The sequence below is a fragment of the Misgurnus anguillicaudatus genome, chromosome 10, assembly GCF_027580225.2.
Source record: "Misgurnus anguillicaudatus chromosome 10, ASM2758022v2, whole genome shotgun sequence".
NCBI lineage: Eukaryota > Metazoa > Chordata > Actinopteri > Cypriniformes > Cobitidae > Misgurnus > Misgurnus anguillicaudatus.
The window spans coordinates 30,068,597-30,087,666 of NC_073346.2; the positions used below are offsets into that span (position 1 = coordinate 30,068,597).

The 19,070-nt window shown below is 38.3% G+C and overlaps 1 protein-coding gene and 1 non-coding gene across 16 annotated transcripts in view; both read right to left on the minus strand.

Moving 5' to 3' along the window:
• The window catches only part of adgrb1a (adhesion G protein-coupled receptor B1a), a 148,843-nt gene that overhangs the window by 94,311 nt on the left and 35,462 nt on the right, over positions 1-19,070 (minus strand). For 11 of the 15 annotated variants that reach the window (XM_073872349.1, XM_073872348.1, XM_073872351.1 and 8 more), the window contains exon 1: positions 8,174-8,727. The gene's annotated coding sequence lies outside the window, so the exon portion shown is untranslated. Of the gene's footprint in view, positions 1-8,173; positions 8,730-8,960; positions 9,092-15,571; positions 15,723-19,070 lie in introns of those variants that run through there. The other 4 variants (XM_073872344.1, XM_073872346.1, XM_073872345.1 and 1 more) reach the window with 4 other exon arrangements.
• Positions 10,139-10,297, minus strand: LOC129449290 (U1 spliceosomal RNA). The gene has a single exon (XR_008646045.2). It is a non-coding gene; the product is annotated as a U1 spliceosomal RNA (small nuclear RNA).

Genomic DNA, 19,070 nt, shown 5'->3' on the forward strand with positions numbered 1-19,070 from the left:
GTTGTGGCTCGTGACTGCTCTTCAGAGGGGCGCAAATTCAAAATATGTATTTGGAGTGTCATGTGTGTTGCTCGTGTTTTCAAAAAATATGTTTGTTGCATCATGTGAATGCATGTGCATCACATGATTTGTCAAAATAAGTGCCCGCTGCACACGCGTCAAAACCGTTAATGATAAAAGAGACGCTCACATTCACAAAATACACTCAAGACACTCCCTTAACAGTAAACTATGATTACGCACGATTATCTGGCAAACGCGAGCGTCTCTTTTATCATAAACCCTTTAGACGCGTCTGCAGCAGGCACTCATTTTGACAAGACTTGTGATGCACATAGGACCACTTGACGCGACGAACACATATTTTGAAATTACGAACCACACACATGACAGGCTACATACATATTGTGATAAACTTCGCATCGTGCTCCGTCGAAAAAAGAAGTCACCACCGGCCAAAAGAAGTTGGGTGACTCCTCTCCAACAGGATAACAAAGTGTCCACCGAATGCACACTTCAAAATCTTGGCAGAAGTAGTATGGTCACATGACATTTACAGCTTGGGTGATTTGCCTAAAATGATCTGCGGTACATAAAGATGCCAGACAATTAACGGCACCAAGATGGCACCAAGACGGCCGAACAGTTGGCATCAAGATGAATGTATTGCTAATGTACGTCTTTCCTCAGGTATTAAAGACCCCTGGAACACACACAACACATAATATATGTGCAGTAAACAGTTATGCAGCTGCAGTCCGCCTGAGGAAAAGCACATTTGTGCAAAGTTTGGAAATTAATGGGATGGAAAGGCTGGGGTTGCAGTGCCACACATAAACGCTCCACTTCACCAAAGCTTCCAGAGAGGCTGACACGGCCAGATTGGACAGTCTGCACTTCCAGCAGCAGATGTTTTCCGTTTCTCTTTGTGCTTTTCTTATCTCTCTGCTTGTTTATTGAAGAGGAAAAAGTACAAAACACTGATAAACAAGGACCGAAATGTCTAATTGCTTGCAGATGTATTTCGCTCAGATATAATATGTTAGCCAAAAATATAAATAAAACAGGTAAGCAGCTCTGGAGTTCATCTGCGCTAGAGCGACAAGGGAAATGACGGCTGCCCTGGTGTGCTGAAATGCTGCAATGAGCTAAAAACTGAATTACGAGCCTCGACAAAACAAAAACGCAGCACACGCCGAACATTGACACATAGTGATTTAAAGGCACAAACATGTATTGAGACATCAAACAGTCACAGCAATGGAGTCGCAAAGAATGACACATCAGCGCAGTGGGGGACCAATAACATTGCTCTGGAGACGAGGGCCTTTGGAGACTTGAGGGGGCTTTGCGACAGAGATGCGATGTCAGATACTGAGGATTATGCATGCACTTCACATCAAAGACAGCTTTGTTCTCACAAGAGAACATAGACAGGCGGAAAAAGAGCGACTACATCCATTCATTCGCTATTACAAGCCCCTTTGATTGAAGTTTGTACACAAAATGGCCTTAAACTGATGTGGCACAAAGCTTCTACATTTTTTAAGAAAGTCTTTTTTGTACAAAGCTGCGTAGGCATTTTTAGGATGTAATGATTTTGAGCCCCGCACGCGTTGTTGCAGACAGGGACTCCCTTTGTGTAAACAGTTTTAGCATGAATGACACGCTGTCTTAAGAAAACAAAAGACATAAGAGTACAAAAAATTATAATAAAAGCGTGCCAAAGATACGAAGTCACTTTGTTTTCGGGTAACTTTTTGTGAGGTCATAACTTCTCCTCTCTTTCTTTTTTATTTCTATATCTCTGCCTTTCTACTGACTCATCGTTTTAGTCTCATATCTGTTTATAGGCTTCAATCCATTATGACTGCTCTTTTATAGATCCCCATATAATGCATTAATGAGCCGGATCCTGACCTGGACTGCTTAGGTATCAATATACATAAAATATATTTATGCATTTATGCAGCAAAGAAGGGGAAAGAATAAAAGTTTATTTGATTGGAAAATCACATGATCACTGTATCATTGCACATCCTCAGCGACCACAGTGCTTCAAATTCAATTTTGCATTTGTGACCCTGGACCACAACACCAGTCATAAGTCACATGGGTATATTTGTACAGTAGCAATAGCCAACAGAACATTGTATTGGGTCAAATTTACAAATTATTATGGCAAAAATCATTAGGATATTAAGTAAAGATCAAATTGCATGAATATATTTTGTAATACCTGCAAATATATACCAACTTTTTTATCATTATTAATATGACTTAATTTGCACAACTTTAGAGACGCTTTTCTCAATATTTAGATTTTTTTACCCTCAGATTCCAGATTTTCAAGATTCCAGATTTTTTTAAGCGAATATTGTCCTATCCTAACAAATAATACATCGGATGGAAAGCTTATTTATTTAGATTTTAGATTATATATATCTCAATATCAAAAAAATGGCCCTTATGACAATGCTGCTTTTACCGAGTAAATAGTAGGAAACTATCAAGGTTATAGACTAAAATGTTTTTAAAAAAATGGAGGAGACAAAAAACAAACTCTACGAAATGCTGGGTTATTTTCAACGCATCGTTGGGTTAAAAACTGACAAATTTGTCATTTGTATGCTGGGTTGCTTCAACCCAAAATGCAGGGTTGTTTTAACCCATTGTTGGGCCAAATAAAAACATTTTGGGGCAGTTTCCCATTCTGGGCTTAAACCTAGTCCCAGACTAACTAAAATATTAGTGCTGTTTTGATCGAAAACAACTTGCTCTGACATATCTTAAAATATATCAGTGCAAGTGTTGTGTCTAAAGGAATACACCAGTCATGTTTATTTATAAATTATGCTTTTAAAATGACTTAAATATCATAATTTAACTAAGGCCTAGTCCTGGCTTAAGCTAATCCCTGTCCAGAAAACCACCTCTTTCTTTGTTTATTTTTATCCACGGCTGGGTTTGTCCCTTATTGCCCAAAGCTGGAAAATAACCTAGCATTTTTAGAGCATACAGTTTGTAGGGGTGTTTGTTTCTGACATCCATATGGATGAAATAGGAATAATGAAAATATTACACACACATTCTGTTTTGTGGGGACATTCCATAGACGTAATGCATTTTATACCTTACAAACTGTATATTCTATTCCCTTCCCCTAACCGAAACCCTAACCCCAACCATCACAGAAAACTTTATTGTACCTTAGATTTTCAAAACACAACATTCTGTTCGATTTATAAGCTTGTTTCCTCATGAGGACCTAAAAAAATGGTTACAAATTTACTGGTATTCCTATCTTGTAAATTGTCCCCACAACGTGATAATTACCAGGTACACACACACACACACACACACACACACACACACACACACACACACACACACACACAGGCTTGACATTTATCCATATGAATACTGTAGGACAGGTTTTTCGTCATCGTGTACTACTCGTAGTCTCCCTTCTATTTTTAGCAAATTAAGGTGCTATGCAGCTTTGGTGAAGTCCTCACACAATCGTGCAATCTGCTATCTTTCCACTCCTGGAGTTTAACTGCGTAATTGCACATGTGTTTAAGTGTGAAAGCAGCGTTCTCAAACAAGGTGTTCCCCTCCCTTTAGCAATCACAGGTTTATTTTAAGAGCGAATCTGTGAGATCACTGCATCTACAGTAAGAGCAAAAACATTCAGCCTCTCTGACTCTGCATTCTGCTTTATAAAGTTCCTACGTTCTTCACATCTGTTTGGATGGACTGCAGGAGTCAATAAGCGTCTTAGTTTTTGAATCAACCTAAAAGGAAAATTTTATTGCTTAGAAGTTGCTGTTTCATAGCTCAGGAGGTTTGATAGTTTTCTCAATTATGTTTTATTATTATTATATTAGTTTCAAGTATTAAATGTTTCTCCTAGAAAAATTGACACATGCAGAAAATAGAGCTATAAAATTATTGTGTTGCATAGAAAAGCTCATCTCATTTGATGATCCTGAAGATTTGGTATCCTGACAAAAATGTCTGGTTTCACCCAATGTTTAGGTAAAATATGGGCAAACCCAACCATTGGGTTAAATTGTCCGAAAAAAAAAATTGTTATTGGGGCAGAACCCTTTCAAAAAGTACACCTCTGCACATTATGGGGTTGTTTCCGGGACAGGGATTAGCTTAAACCAGGACTAGGCCTTAGTTTAATTAGGAAATATATGTAGTTTTATAAACATGTCTTACTAAAACATTACCTGTGTGCATTTTGAGGTATAACAAAGAGCACTGATGTATTATAAGATATGTACCTAAATGGTACTTATATGACCTTTTTAAAGGGTACTGCCTCAGTGAAAGCTTGGGACCATTTTACCAGTGGCGGCCGGTGACTTCTTTATTCGAGGGCGCTCAATGCGAAGTTTATCCCAACATGTATGTGTTTGGCGTATTGAGTGAACTTATGTGCATCACGTGTTTTGTCCAAATAAGTGCCTGCTGCAGACGCGACTAAAGGGTTTTTTGATAAAATAGATGCTCGCGTTTGCCAGATACTTGCATAATCTCATGCATAATCCGAGTTTACTGTTAAGGGAGTATCTTGTGTGTATTTTGTGAACGTGAGTGTCTCTTACCATAAACGCTTTTGACGCGTGTGCAGCAGGCACTTATTTTGACAAAACACGTGATGCACATGGTTCACATGACGCAACAAAAACATATTTTGAAAACACAAGCAACACACATGGCACTCCGAACCATATTTTGAATTTGCGCCCCTCAGAAGAGCAGTCACGAGCCGCTACTGCATGTTACCCAACCCATGGGTTAAAACAGCATAGCACAGTATACGTTAGGAAAAATAAGACCTGCAGGGGATCAAAATTAGATGTGCAAAAGACGTTGTTTCAACGTCACTTTGTGCAGAGGGAGGTTAAATTTGATGTAGAGAAGACGTCCAAAACCACCACATTTGGACTACAATTAGCTCCTATACAGAGGTCCAATTAACGTCAATACTGGACGTTCAATATACAAAAAAGACGTCGTCTGGTGTCAAAGTCTGCACCTTCAGGAGACCAATATTGGACGTGAAAAAACGTCCCATTGCTCATTGGGTAGGTTTGATCCCAGGAAACAAGTATAGATAAAAAATGTATAGATTAAATGCACTCTAATTCGCTTTCGTGAATGTTTTACAAGGACTGTCACATGGATTCACCGAAATTATGCAAACATACACACATTTACTTTAAAACGACTAAAGTTGCATCATGCAACACAAACACACTCACAGACACAAAGCCATCTGTGCGATGTTTAAAACGCCAGCCATTAATGCACCATTTGTCAGGGAAGGATTCAGGAACCGAGAAAGGACAAAGAAACTTAATGCTCTGTATCCTGCTTTTCACTTCATTTCAAGACTGTCTCTCTGTCTAAGATTCATGAGGCAGAAGCACAGGCTGTGATTTAGACCATAATTAGATACAGAATAGCCAAATTCAGCTTGTTCCAGCCCTGATCACCGTGAATGTTGAGGATGGCCAAGGGTCACAAGCTCTCTCTGCACAATCACACCACTAAACGGTTAGCACCTTGCAAACGTAGCAATCCCATTCCTCACACCTGCCTCCATTTTTATACCAACTCTAAGAAAAAATCACAACGATAGCCATCATACTTTAAGATATCTACGTTATAGAAAATCAGAGATCATGTCAAGTCAGTGATGCTCACACGTTCCTTTCCCATATATTTTCCTTTATCATTTTATGGCCATTAAATGTCTGCCTCAAACCAAAAAATAAAGAACCAGACAGAGATGACCGCATTCATCATCACGGTTTGACTGCCACGAAACCGCCGATTAAATTTCCTTCCAAGTTTCTCGACAGTAAAAGCAATAAGTGCTATTTTGAGAGGATGTGGCGTGTCGTAAACAAAGAGCGAGCGAGCGTGACGGCTCTGTGCAGATATGGGTTTGGAGGAGGAACCTGTCACAAACAGGCTAGGAAACATGACAAGGGATGTGCGCACATACATACATTGCCCCTCTGTGCAGACTTAAGTTCCCAGGGGCTCGTGGAAAATATCTGTCAACGCCTGATTCGCACGTCCATATAGGTGAGGAAATAAATGACAGAATAAGGATGTAAAGCAGGAAGACAAAAGAGGGACATCTAGGGTAAAAGCCATGCATGGCTGCCCTCCAAGAAGCCAACAGTGCCAGCCTGCCCGATTTCACCCTGGCTTGTGATTCAAAACTATGCTGTCAGCCTGCTCCGACGTGATCTATTTTTAATCTCAATGAACCGTCCCCCTTTCCCAAGATAAAGAAAACACAGCCTCCCAAATATCCAGGGCCGCAGGGCAAGTGTTGCGCTTTATGTTTGCCTCTATGCCTCAAGACGAGACTTAGTACATGGCATTCAGAAAATGCCAGTCGGACAGCACAGGAAAGCACCATTTAGATTTAGCACAAACCCAAAAAAATGCGCTATTGCTACAAACTAATTCAGATCTGCGACTTATTTTTAGCTGTAAGGCAGATATCCAAAAAATGCTTATGAGATACTGAGTGAGTATTATATGCTCTTATTTTAAACACATCTAATGGAGTGAAAAGAGAGCGTGTCTAAAACAATGATAACCTGTTGGCTTGATGAAGCGTCACGGGCACGGATTGCGCGCTCGTCTGTGCTGCAGAGGCTCGCGTGAGTGCGCAGTGAGGCATCTCCCGTGATCCCCGTTAATCCCCTTATTCCCACTGAGGGAATTGAGCGCTGGCAGATTTCCCCCTACTGTACAAACACGGAACTGACCAACAGTAACTCTTTGCCAAACACCACCAGAACACATATTTCAGCAGAAGATGAGTGGTTTCAGTGTATAATAGCGACTTTGTAAGCAAAATAAACAGAATAATCAAATCTGAGCCAAAGAGAGAGAGTATGTGTGTGTGGGGGGGTGCTTTTATTTCAATTGTTAAAGAGAGACATCATCACTGAACCGGACAAAAATGGTCTCCAACTCTATTTTCTGGTGAAACGTAAATTTTTAGCACTGGACTGGAAAACACCTAATCCTAATATATATATATATAGGCTTTGACACAATAAGTAACAATTAAAGTACAGGTTGAAATATTCGTCATGAAAGGAATTAGGCATTTACGCATTCACCAGACGCCAAAGCGACATTATATTCAAGGTTCACATTTTCTTCTTACCAATATGTGAATCCCTGGGGATCGAACCCGTGACCTTTGCGTTGCTAACACAATGCTATATCAATTTAACTACAGGCACATCGCAGAAATGTTTCAAAAGCAAAATGCGCATCGAAATACGATCTAATCGATCAGCATGAGTTTTGTTTCATATTTATGTTGTGAATTGGGACCATCTCAATGTCAAAATTGCTCCAGTTCACCCGAATTCATTTTAGGGACCACAATTTAAGATTGCGACCAAAAATAAAAATCAACAAGAGCGAGCAAGTTTCGTTTTGGAGATTACGGCAAAGTTGTGGGAAAACAAACGCATTATGTGATGCCAACAGGAAAACTTTGCTACAGGTTTAATCATAGATACCGACTATTGTTTTATGCGTGTATGCTGCGCATGGAGAAAGAAAAGAGTCACGAGACGCTAAGGTGTATTCCCATTTCACAGGAGACATAAGACCAGCAACTATTGCGCACAATTGAAACCCAATAAAACAAACAGGACATGCCTTCCGTTAATATTAAAATGATGGAAAATCTATTTATTAGACTGCGTTATTGTGCCAAAAACTGATTTGTCCACCGGGTGTCAACTCCGCAATCCGGTACCTTGGACAGCGAAAGCCTCTGAGAACAAACAGCACTCTTCACACATCCTTTAAAATTAAAGCATCATGATAATCGTTTTATCTAAGAAAATAAATAAATATAAAAACTCTCGCTTTAATGAGATGTTGAGGAATGGCTAAAGATATTACACGATTATAAAGAACAATGAAGAGCATTATTATAGGCTTGTGTATAGGCTACAGCACTTCTGTCTGCATTATTATTTTGTTACATTTTGTGCTGTGCCTACGCGAACGCATTAAACTGAATCAGCTTGACAAATAGGGTTTAAAATACACATGTAATTTAAGGAGGTATAATCACATATCAGTAATCATAACGGTGGTTTACCTCCAAAAAGTTATCAGGTCCCATCTGTTTCTCCGTGCGCGTAAAGACGCAAAATGCCCACGACTATTCCTCCAACTTGTTCAGAATAAGTTGCGTGCATTCACGCTTTCAACAGGCAATATCTGCTAAAACGAAGACACAAAGGAGCTCTGTGTTTCTCCTGTGGAAGAGAGATTTCTCCTAAGACCGAAAAAGCAACAAGCATCCGTGCATTCACAGCTGATCCTCTTAATGTATTTCTGTTCTGTCACTTCTGACAATGTTGCGCTGTTTCCAAAATGTTTATTATTTAATCCAGACCTTTAAAGCCAATAACTGGTAATGGTCCTCCTAGCTCGTTTTCCTTTGAAAGTCCTCAAGTGATGTGAAAGCACAAGGGAGGTGTGTAGCTCAGGCTCGGGCACTGGGAATCTTCCTTGGGTTCTGGGGCTGTCCTCGCCCGCTCTGTCCACGTAAACTGGATTCAGTGTTTGAAGGCAGTGAGTTGGACACTAAAGCATATATCCAGCAGCCCCCCCTTGTGGACCAACAACATTGCGTGGATCACACCAGAATGAAGGAGACACAACGACGCGAAAGTGAAAATGAAGAGAGAGAGAGAAAGAGAGAGAGAGAGAGAGAGAGAGAGAGAGAGAGAGAGAGAGAGAGAGAGGGAGAGAGAGAGATTAAACAGCATATTCGTATGATTTTTTTACTCAATTCTGACTTATTTTATACACCTATATACGTGCACACACACACAAAACACAATGTCACATTCATATTTGAAGGCAAATTGTGTATATACATTTTTGGCGGCAAACTATCGAAGGCGCGTCTGGAAAACGCGTTTCGGCTTCCCGCGGCTCCTCCAGCGTTTGGCTCGTGGGCGGCCACCTGCTCAGTGCGCGCGCTGACTCTGGGTTCTCCAGCACGAGGGCGGGGAGTGGGAGGCTTCTGATGTTAAATCTGCTCCTTATGCAAACGATACGAATCTGACAGAAGTAGAGAGAGCAACATTACGCAAAGCGCATAGCATGTCGTCATGCCGCCAGACCGCGCTTTTTTGTGCGTAAAGCATGCAAATTGTTCGGCTTCTATCATACACAAGGCGAAGTGTGAACTTTTTTTAATGCGAAATAAGGCTATAGGAAAATTATTAGAATGCCCTTTCTAATGCCATGCATTTCCCATAAACCACTACATGCTTGGGTATAAGAAGGTCTCCCCATAAATGGAGAACCTGGGATCGAACCTATAACATTTGCACTGCTAAAACCTTACAATGCTGAGCTGCAGAAACAAGTCTGATAGGAAACATCTAATAAAAATAGCTATTGATCTATATGACTGATGTATTTTCCGTTGCACATTCAGTTGTCAGGCACAAATGTTGTTATGATGCTCAAATAACACTTCTTATTTAAGTTTTGCCCTTGGCTGCAACATCACAGCTGGTGAAACCCATCGATATGAGACTGACGGAGAAAAAAAGGCCTGCGGGAACACAAGTAAAGGTTTCCTATTCTTTTCTCCTTTATATATAGTTATAGATGCAAATTAATTAAAGCTAATGTTAAATATGTAACTACGTCACATTTCAAAAACATAGATAGTAATTCCTCCCAATGACAGTTATATCGGATTGAATTACTGTATTTTGCCCAAGGCTCTGTGATGAAGTGGCCCACTAAAAGTGTCTTTACCCTGAGTTACGACAGCTCCTGGATGACTTATATTGTTCGGTAGGTTTAAAGCTATTCCATTATTATTGATTAAATATGGAAATAAATACATATAAATTGCAGTATCAAGCCACCTTTAAACTGTAAGGGACAATAGAAACTGCATCAAATGGATGATGAATAATATGGCAATGCGTCTTATGTTGCACAAAGGCGCAAAGATATCAAGGGCACCTCAGTTGCAACATGCATCCATGAGACTCATACAAGTTACAAGCCTGAATCTCAACCATAAGGGCGAGGGGAGAGAGCAAACAGTCACCCACTACCAGACATTTTGGAATCAAAACACCCACATTAAGGTATTCATAGGGGTCAGCACAGCAGTAGTGCAATGGGTAAACCTTGCCCTGAATGACCCACCTTCTTGATCATGATGTCTCCCCTGCCTGGTAAGTACTGACTTAACCTCCTAAGACCCGAGTTTTGGTTTGGCTTGCATTTTAGATTTCTTGCAGCTTCTTGGGGTTAGGAAGAACCAATAAATATAATAAACAAATATTTTTCTTTGAACATGAAGCAGTGTAATTGTACACATTTGTGTACAACAGGTTCCAGTTACACAGAATTAATTATTATGGTGCAAACAACAAAAAATTTGATGTCCACTTATGTGGACACACCAGGGGCCTCGTGTATAAAGCATGCCTACGCACAAAACAGGGCTGGAAACGTGTGTACGCCAGTTCCCACGCAAAGGTTGTGATTTATAAAAAAACAAACTTGACAGGAGAATGGGCTTGCAAGGTGGGATATTAGGATGATTCATGTACGCACACTTGCAGGTGATCTGTGATTCATAATTTTTGGTGTATTTGTGCGTACGAAGACTTTTAGTAAGAATCCTACGCACAGTTTTATACATGAGGCCCCAGGTCTTAGATTAGGTTAAAGTAAGCTGTAAAAAATAATTTTTTGCTTTAGTCAACTTGAAATAACAATTCATTTCAACTTTATTGACTAGTGAGGAACTGCTATAAATTATGAAAAATAAAGTTGAAATAACTTAAGTTAATTCAACCTAATATTTATTATTTATAGCATCTCCTACTAGTCAAAAAAGTATGATTTGTAAATTCAAGTTGATTTAGTGCAACAATGACATTTTTACAGTATACTGACTATAAGTATCTTTGCAATGTCAACGTATTCGTCTAATGCTTCGGTTTAGGGTTAGATTTACATAAAATGACATCCCTGCTAAAAAAAAACAATAGATACCATCACAGAAATGTTATTGGTTTTATTGGGAATTTTATTGATTCTAATGTAATATGGCCCAAAACACAGTTTATTGGTCTTTGTTGGTCTCTAATGGTTTGTATTGGTTCTATGTATTGGTTCTAATGGAATATAGCCCAAAACACACTACAGTGTAGTGGTCTTAATGGTAAAATTTAATGGTTCCTATTGGTATTTTAATGGAAACCATTAGAATTTTCTGTGATGGTTTTATTGGGTTTTTTTTTCAGCAGGGATCCCTACTCAAACCCAACTCTAACCCTAACGCGACATATAAAAAATAAATCAGAAAAAAATAGTATAAACCAATATATATAGTGACATTCTAATGCAAGCACCAAATCTAACCCTAAACCATAGCGACAATGGTTTGAAAATAGGAAAAAGCAGTTGAGTAACCAATACGTGATTATCACACGAAAACAGGAATTCGTTATACGATCACGAAAAAAGAATAAAAAAAATACGTGACTATATCATGAAACCTCGTGAGACTGGGTAGAGTTTAAACAACTTAATTATGATAGTCAAGTCAACATACTTTTTACGTTTTGACTTGACATAACTTAGAAAAAACAAGTTGAAATTGTTTAACATAATTTAAAATAAGTTAAAGTTACATAACTTGATATGATTTTTTACAGTGTAGCTGTCAGGATCCCATCTCCAGAACCATCAACCTCTTTTACAAATGTACTTATAGTTAGTAGAACGTCTAAAGTGGACTATCAATAACTTTTAGCAAAAAAAAGGCTGCAGTTTTCTCTCCATCACATGGACACAGACTACATTTGGAAATCAATACTTAAAATAGCTCTGAGCAAGCGCTGGTACAGTAGTCGTGTCTGGGAAGTAAAACCTACATCTTCTTAAGTTTAGAGTTATTGTTCAGCTGCTTATTTAGCCTACGTTATAAATAGAGAGAAAAACATTTGCATTCGATAACCAAAGTTAATAAAAGTTTTACAGTTGAAACCGTGTTCAAGTGTTCTAATAATAACACAGAGCCTACATGAAATAACATATTGCGTATCAACGGAACAGAGGAAGCGTCATATATTTGTTCTAGTTGCCAGGTGTGGGCAGAAGTAAAGGTTATTATTACTATTTTTACCAGTGAAAGCATAAAAGACAGCTTAAAACACCTCCGAAGCGCTGCCGGTACGTTGGTGGTTCGGATTGTGTATGGGGCTCACATAAAGAAGCAAACATGCAGGTGAAGCAAGCTGAAATAATCTATTGGAGAGATAACTAAGGCCTGCATGCGGTAGGAATGTTGAAAGGGCATCCGTTTTGAATTATGCCTTATTTGTGTTTGTACCATCCAACTGGTTATTTTCACAACCCCATCCTGTTAGAAATCTTATTACAAAAATTAAAGCATGTCTGTTGATATACCTGGGTAAAAGTCTCACTGTGTGGTTTTTAATCATTTTGATTCACGTTAGGGTGCATGCCAACTGTGTAAACAAATACAGTAGTGATAAAGCATTCTTGCACACCCAATACAAACTTAAACCTTTCAACAAAATATTAAAGCATATAGTCATAAAATATATATACCAATCAAATGCAAAACCCTCTAAGTGCGTCTTCTTCTTCTAAATGTTTTCTTGTAAATTAACTTTTTTAATCAGGCTCATATATGTTTAGGTTCAGTGATTTTACTTTATTTGCATTGAAAAGGTTATTAGACCTTAATAATTGAAATAACTAATTTTCTTATTTTCAATGTCTCTATACTCATTTTTATTGGGACTTACCAAATTTGACTGTCTCCACTTCTAAAAATGTCATCCGTCACTTTTACTGTCCTTTCTGAAAAAGGCAAAAGACTCAAAACTTCGTCAATATCCTAATATATTATGTAAACCTTGATTAACCGGGTAAAATCAGTGTTTTAATTGAGGGGGGCTGAGGTGGTTCCGGACCTCCTATAAGCATTGAGGGACCCCCTATAAAGCACAAAAATATCAATTTGGGGGGTCCCCTTGTTTTTAATAAAGTTAAAATACTACATGAACTTAAAATTTTCATGCTGCACTGCCACAAAGCGATACTGTACATTATTTGTCCCAACTGTCCAAAAGATTTCTGTCTGAAATAAAATGTAAACTCTCAAGTGCATCCCGGACTGTTTTCTGGAGGAATTGACAGATTTTTAGATTTAGGATTGGATTAGAGAATTATTAAAATTCTTTATAATAATTTAATATAATTTTTTACACTAATTTGAGGGGTAAAAATGGTTAACGATGATCCAGGACCAACAAGTCACAGAATATTTTGCAAATTTTTCTGTGGCATTGTCATGGAACTCCGAATTTTTCTGTGGCCCTACCACGGACTTTCTTTTCCATGTCACGGATTGGTTACTCAACTGCTTTTTCCTTTTTTCAAACCATTGTCACTTCGGTTTAGGGTTAGATTTGGTGTTTGTGTTAGGATGTCACTTTAAGTATTGGTTTATAAATTTAAATTTTAAACCATTGTCGCCTGGTTGGGTTTGGGTAAGGATGTCATTTTATGTAAATCTAACCCTTAACCGAAGCGACAATGGTAAGAAAATAGGAAAAACAGTTGAGTAACCAATCCATGACAATGACACGAAAAAGAAAGTCCGTGGTATGGCCACAGAAAAATTCGGAGATGTGTGACAATGCCACGGAAATTTGTGAGATCAAGTTGATCACATCTTACTTTGTGAAATCATGGCGACCCTATAATGATGGGGGCTTGGCCTGGAGGGTCGACCCCCATAATCTTTGACCTAATTCGAACACTGGGTAAAATTACCTCTTGCAACTTGACATAAGTGCGCCGTGGTTTATCCAATTCCTCATGCGTGCACTTAGAGGACTTTGCTGACAAATCGACATAGCATTTAACCGATTTTGCCAACAAAACAGTATTTCTGAATGGCCTGAGGTCCAGATTAAAGTACAAGTTCGGTATTTTACACCCAAAGCCCTGTTTTCAGATTGTTCATGATGAAATAGAACGGTTTTGACCGAAATCTGGACACATGATGCTGGCCCGAGAATTTTCGGGTGTTTGTTGTATTACCCCCCACCTCCACAATGGCTGCACCGGTGCACTGGAACAACCCCTCCCAAAATGCACCAAACTTTCGTTCACAAAGACGTGAAACTCACCGAGTGATCAGGGGTGTTCACTGATATGCTCACACAAAAATCGTTGCAAAAGACGCTTTCCAACAGGTTTTATCGTAGTTTTTGTCCAACTCCATTTACTTGTATTAGATGTGCTGTGAGGTACGGTATTACTCTGCCGCCAGGAACTTTGTTTGTATTCTTGCAATTGGCAAAGGTGGATTATCGGCATCAACTGGGCTGGAGTGTCTATTATTCAAACTCTCAGCAGAGAATGTACAGGTGTAAGGCGTTTGGAAAAATAGGTCCACAAGTTTACAACGAACGCTAAAACACCTGTTGGAAAGCATCTTATGCAACGATTTTTGTGTGAGCATATCAGTGAACACCCCTGACCACTCGGTGAGTTTCACGTCTTTGTAAATGAAAGTTTAATGCATTTTAGGAAGGATTGTTCCAGTGCACCTATGCAGCCATTGTAGAGATGGGGGCTGATACAACAGAAACCGAAAATTCTCTGGCCAGCATCATATGTCCAAATTTCAGTCAAAACCGTTCTATTTCACCATAAACAATCTGAAAACAGGGCTTTAAGTGTAAAATACCGAACTTGTCCTTCAAGCGAATTTAAAGCATTTGATGAATGTATAATATGTGGCGAGAGCATTCAGTCAATATTATTATCTTATTTTTAATGTGGAGCATTTAGTGGCTTTTGCATCAGAGCTCCTTATTATAGCAATTCAATTTGACAGTATTTGGGAGTACTGTAAATCTACAAAGAAAATTAAAAAATCAAGTTTAACCCAAATTGGCATCTTTTACAATATATGTTCATACCACAATCAAGCTACTGATGAAATATACAAAAAAGCATTTTTTATCATGCCTTATTAAAGTGTGTTGTATTGTTTGTTTGCTGACTTGTTTGTTTTACACCCAAGATGTTTGTTTTTCCATTTCTACTTCACTGGCTGCTGGAAAGATGTTTAGAGTTTAGGACAGCGTTCCCTGCCTCGTCTTGCTGGAATACGGAGGAGGTTTGGACGTGCGAACGCAAAGCGAAGTGCGACCGTGGGCCGCATTTCTGCTGAGGAAGGAAGGGGGGGGGGTTTGAAAACGTGTCAGTTATACTGTAGAGTCTCAGATGAGTAATGCTACCATCTGCCTCTGCTTGTGTGTTTTTGCATGCACATTGCATATATGGACCTTCACACACTCGCACACAAACATATTGTTATTGGTTTGCCGCAAGGGTTCAAGAAATAGCTGAAGGTTTATGGTTTAATGCAGCATGGAAACCTTAAAGCTAAACAAACCTCGTTCGGAGTCCAAGGTGTTATGCTGGGGTCAGATGCGAGTTGCCAGGGTGTAACTCTTTTCCTGATGTAAAATGTGCTGTGCTGGCCGTTCAGTCGAATGTTCGCTCTGCTCTGTTTGTTTCAGCATCCTTCCCTGACCGCTTTTACCCTTAAGAGAAAAGGGAGAAAAGAATCTTGGTGTTCAGACAGTTTGACTTCAGGCAGGAAAGGTCACGGCCACAGAAACATAGTAAGCATTTTATGTGCTGTTATGAAAGGCTGGAGGTCATTTGAGTGCCCTCTTTCTAAGAGAAAAACATGTTCGTAGACACACACAGGCTTACGCACATCGCGAGTAAAAATAACACATCTTTCACTTCGCATATGGACAATTCTTGGATTTACTCCCTTAAGATATTAAGATTAATATTGGATATAACATTTGAGATATCATGTGATATTTTGTATATCATGTAGTAGGATGATTTTATGTAGAAAACATTCAATCACAAAAACGACTTTATATGGGTTTTCACAGGCAGGGTCACATGCTATGAGAGACAACCCATAGTTTAAAGAGACTTAATGGATTGGTTCATCGTTAAACTCTAATATCTGTGAATGAGTAATGAAGATGAGATAAACTTGAAGACTTAAACAGCAAACATATGGAAGCTTTAAATTCAGCAAGTGGTTCATCCAGCGTTCAGCACTGATGGAGGGAGAGTGTTTGATGAGCTGTGTTAACAATTGTTTCCTTTCTTTGTGCAATTTGTCTTCTTTTATTTCTCCTGCTCCTCTCTAATCTTTTTATTGAGTTGCACTTCATGTACCTGTAGCCTTAGATGATCATAGCTGGAGATTAGGAGAAGTTTGGTGAGTTTAAAGCCGTGTCTTTTAAAAGGTGCTTATTGATTTTCCTTAAGAAAATGATGGTACAAAGATGTAGCTTGATGGTTTGGTTTAAATTGGAGTCCGTTCTTTTTCAATTAAACATAATTCTCCTAAACATTTACATTTTATTATTATTTCCTTACAGTATAGTCGTGTTGACCATTTATTATTTGAAATACATAAGGACATCCTCAGTCAACACTCACTTTCATTGTACGGAGAAAAGATAAATCTTATAAAATATATTGGTTGCACTTTATGCTACAGTACGTGTACTTACCTTGTACATATATGGTAAATAAGTTGTACTTACAGACAAATGTGTGGTATAACTTTAGGTATCTACATGGTAATTAATTGGTATCATTACTGTACTTACCCGTGGTACATACTTGGTAGTTATTATGTAACTCTAGGTAAGTACTGGGTAATAACATATACATACTTATAGTGTAGGTATACTGTAACTAACGAGAAACATTACTGTACTTACAAATGAATGTACAATATAAATATTTAGTATTTACAGGCAAGTTAGGGTAAATGACAGGTATTTATAGTGTACATATGATAACTAAAATCAAACACTACTGTACTTACAAATTGTATATACATGATAAGTGTGTGGTACCTGTAGGCCAGTGTAAGTGAAAGGCACATATGGTGTATGTATACTGTAACTAACGAGAAACACTACTGTACTTACAAATTGTATATACACGATAAGTGTGTGGTACCTGCAGGCAAGTGTAAGTTATACTTATACCATACCTGTATGATAACTAAGAACAAACATTACTGATGTGCCATTTTGGTACTTAGACTCAGTATCTTTGTCCTTTTAACCAAGCATTAAATAACCGTATGCATTAACTACTGTTACTTGTACTGTTACATGTTACTGTGAGGCAAACCCCACTATTGACTATCATACACATGAACTACTGGGTACATTCACTAGTTCACACTTATTGTGTATATACAATTTGTAAGTACAGAACTGTTTGATATTAGTTATCATATCTGTACACTATAAATACCTGTCATCATCCCTAACTTGCCTGTAAATACTAAATACTTAAATTGTACATTTATTTGTAAGTACAGTAATGTTTCTCGTTAGTTACAGTACACCTACACTATAAGTATGTATCTGTTATTACCCAGTACTTATCTAGAGTTACATAATAACTACCAAGTATGTACCACTGGTAAGTACAGTAATGATACCAGTTAATTACCATGTAGATACCTAAAAGTAAGTACCACACATTTGTCGGTAAGTACAACTTATTTACCATATATGTACAAGGTAAGTACACGTATTGTAAAATAAAGTGCTACCAATATTTTATAAAATAAAATATTTATAAATACATATGTAAAAAATGCAGTGCATAATAGTGCGATTACACTGTCAGATAAAATAGCCAAAAATGGTGCATAGCTTTCAAAAGGTACAACTTTGCACATGAAGAGTTTATATTAGTACACTCAACAAAAAAAAAACCAACAATGGGTTAAAACTGCAGTTAAATTACAATTACAGTTTTTAGAGTGTATCTCAGGACATATTTTGGTACCAAATGTATATCTCATATCTGTACTTAAACGGTACATATTAGGACCTTTTTAAAGGGACTGTCCCAGTGACAGTTTGGGACCATTTTTTGACCATTTTGTCCGTCAGTGTATGGTTGAAATGTGTGGAAAAATTCCAGCTGAGGTAGTGGGCATAGTATAATCACAACATTAACTTGATTATACTATATACCAGTGGCGGCCGGTGACTTCTTTTTTCGAGGGCATTCGGTGCAAAGTTCATCACAACATGTATGTAGCCCATCATGTGTGTGGTTCCTTTTTTCAAAATATGTGTTCTGCACATCGAGAGATCCTGTGCGCATCACGTGTTTTGTCAAAATAAGTGCCTGCTGCAGATGCATCTAAAGGGTTTACTATAAAAGAGACGCTCTCGTTTGCCAGATAATCTCATGCGTAATCAGAGTTTACTATTAAGGGAGTGTCTTGCGTGTATTTTGTGAACGTGAGCGTCTCTTTTATCATAAACGGTTTTGACGCCTGTGCACATGGTTTACATGATGCAACAAAAACATATTTTGAAAATGCAAGCAACACACATGACACTCCGAACACTTATTTTAAATTAGCGCCCCTCGGAAAAGCAGTCACGAGTCGCCACTTCTATGAGCCCACACGGCTCTCCTGATTTTGTCAAGTGGTTGATGTCCTCAAGGCAACATTATGTTGACCCTGGAACAACATTTCAATCAACCAATCAGATTTCAGAAATAAGATTATAGTTTGTTTTAAATTTAAGCTTACAACCAAGATTAGCTGTTTCTAGACCATTGTTTTTTACTTATCATGTCCCTCTGATTTTAGGGTTTGGTTATGGTTAGGGTTTGGGGTAGGTTAGGTTTTATTTAGAAAAATGTTGTCCTTGGGTCAACACAATATGTTGTCCTGAGGACATCAACCACTTGGCAAAATCAGTTCGAGCATATACACACTACCTCAGCTTGCATCTTTTGACACATTTTTGACACATTTCAACCTCACTATAAAAATGGCTGGGTTATTTTTGACCCATAATGGGTAA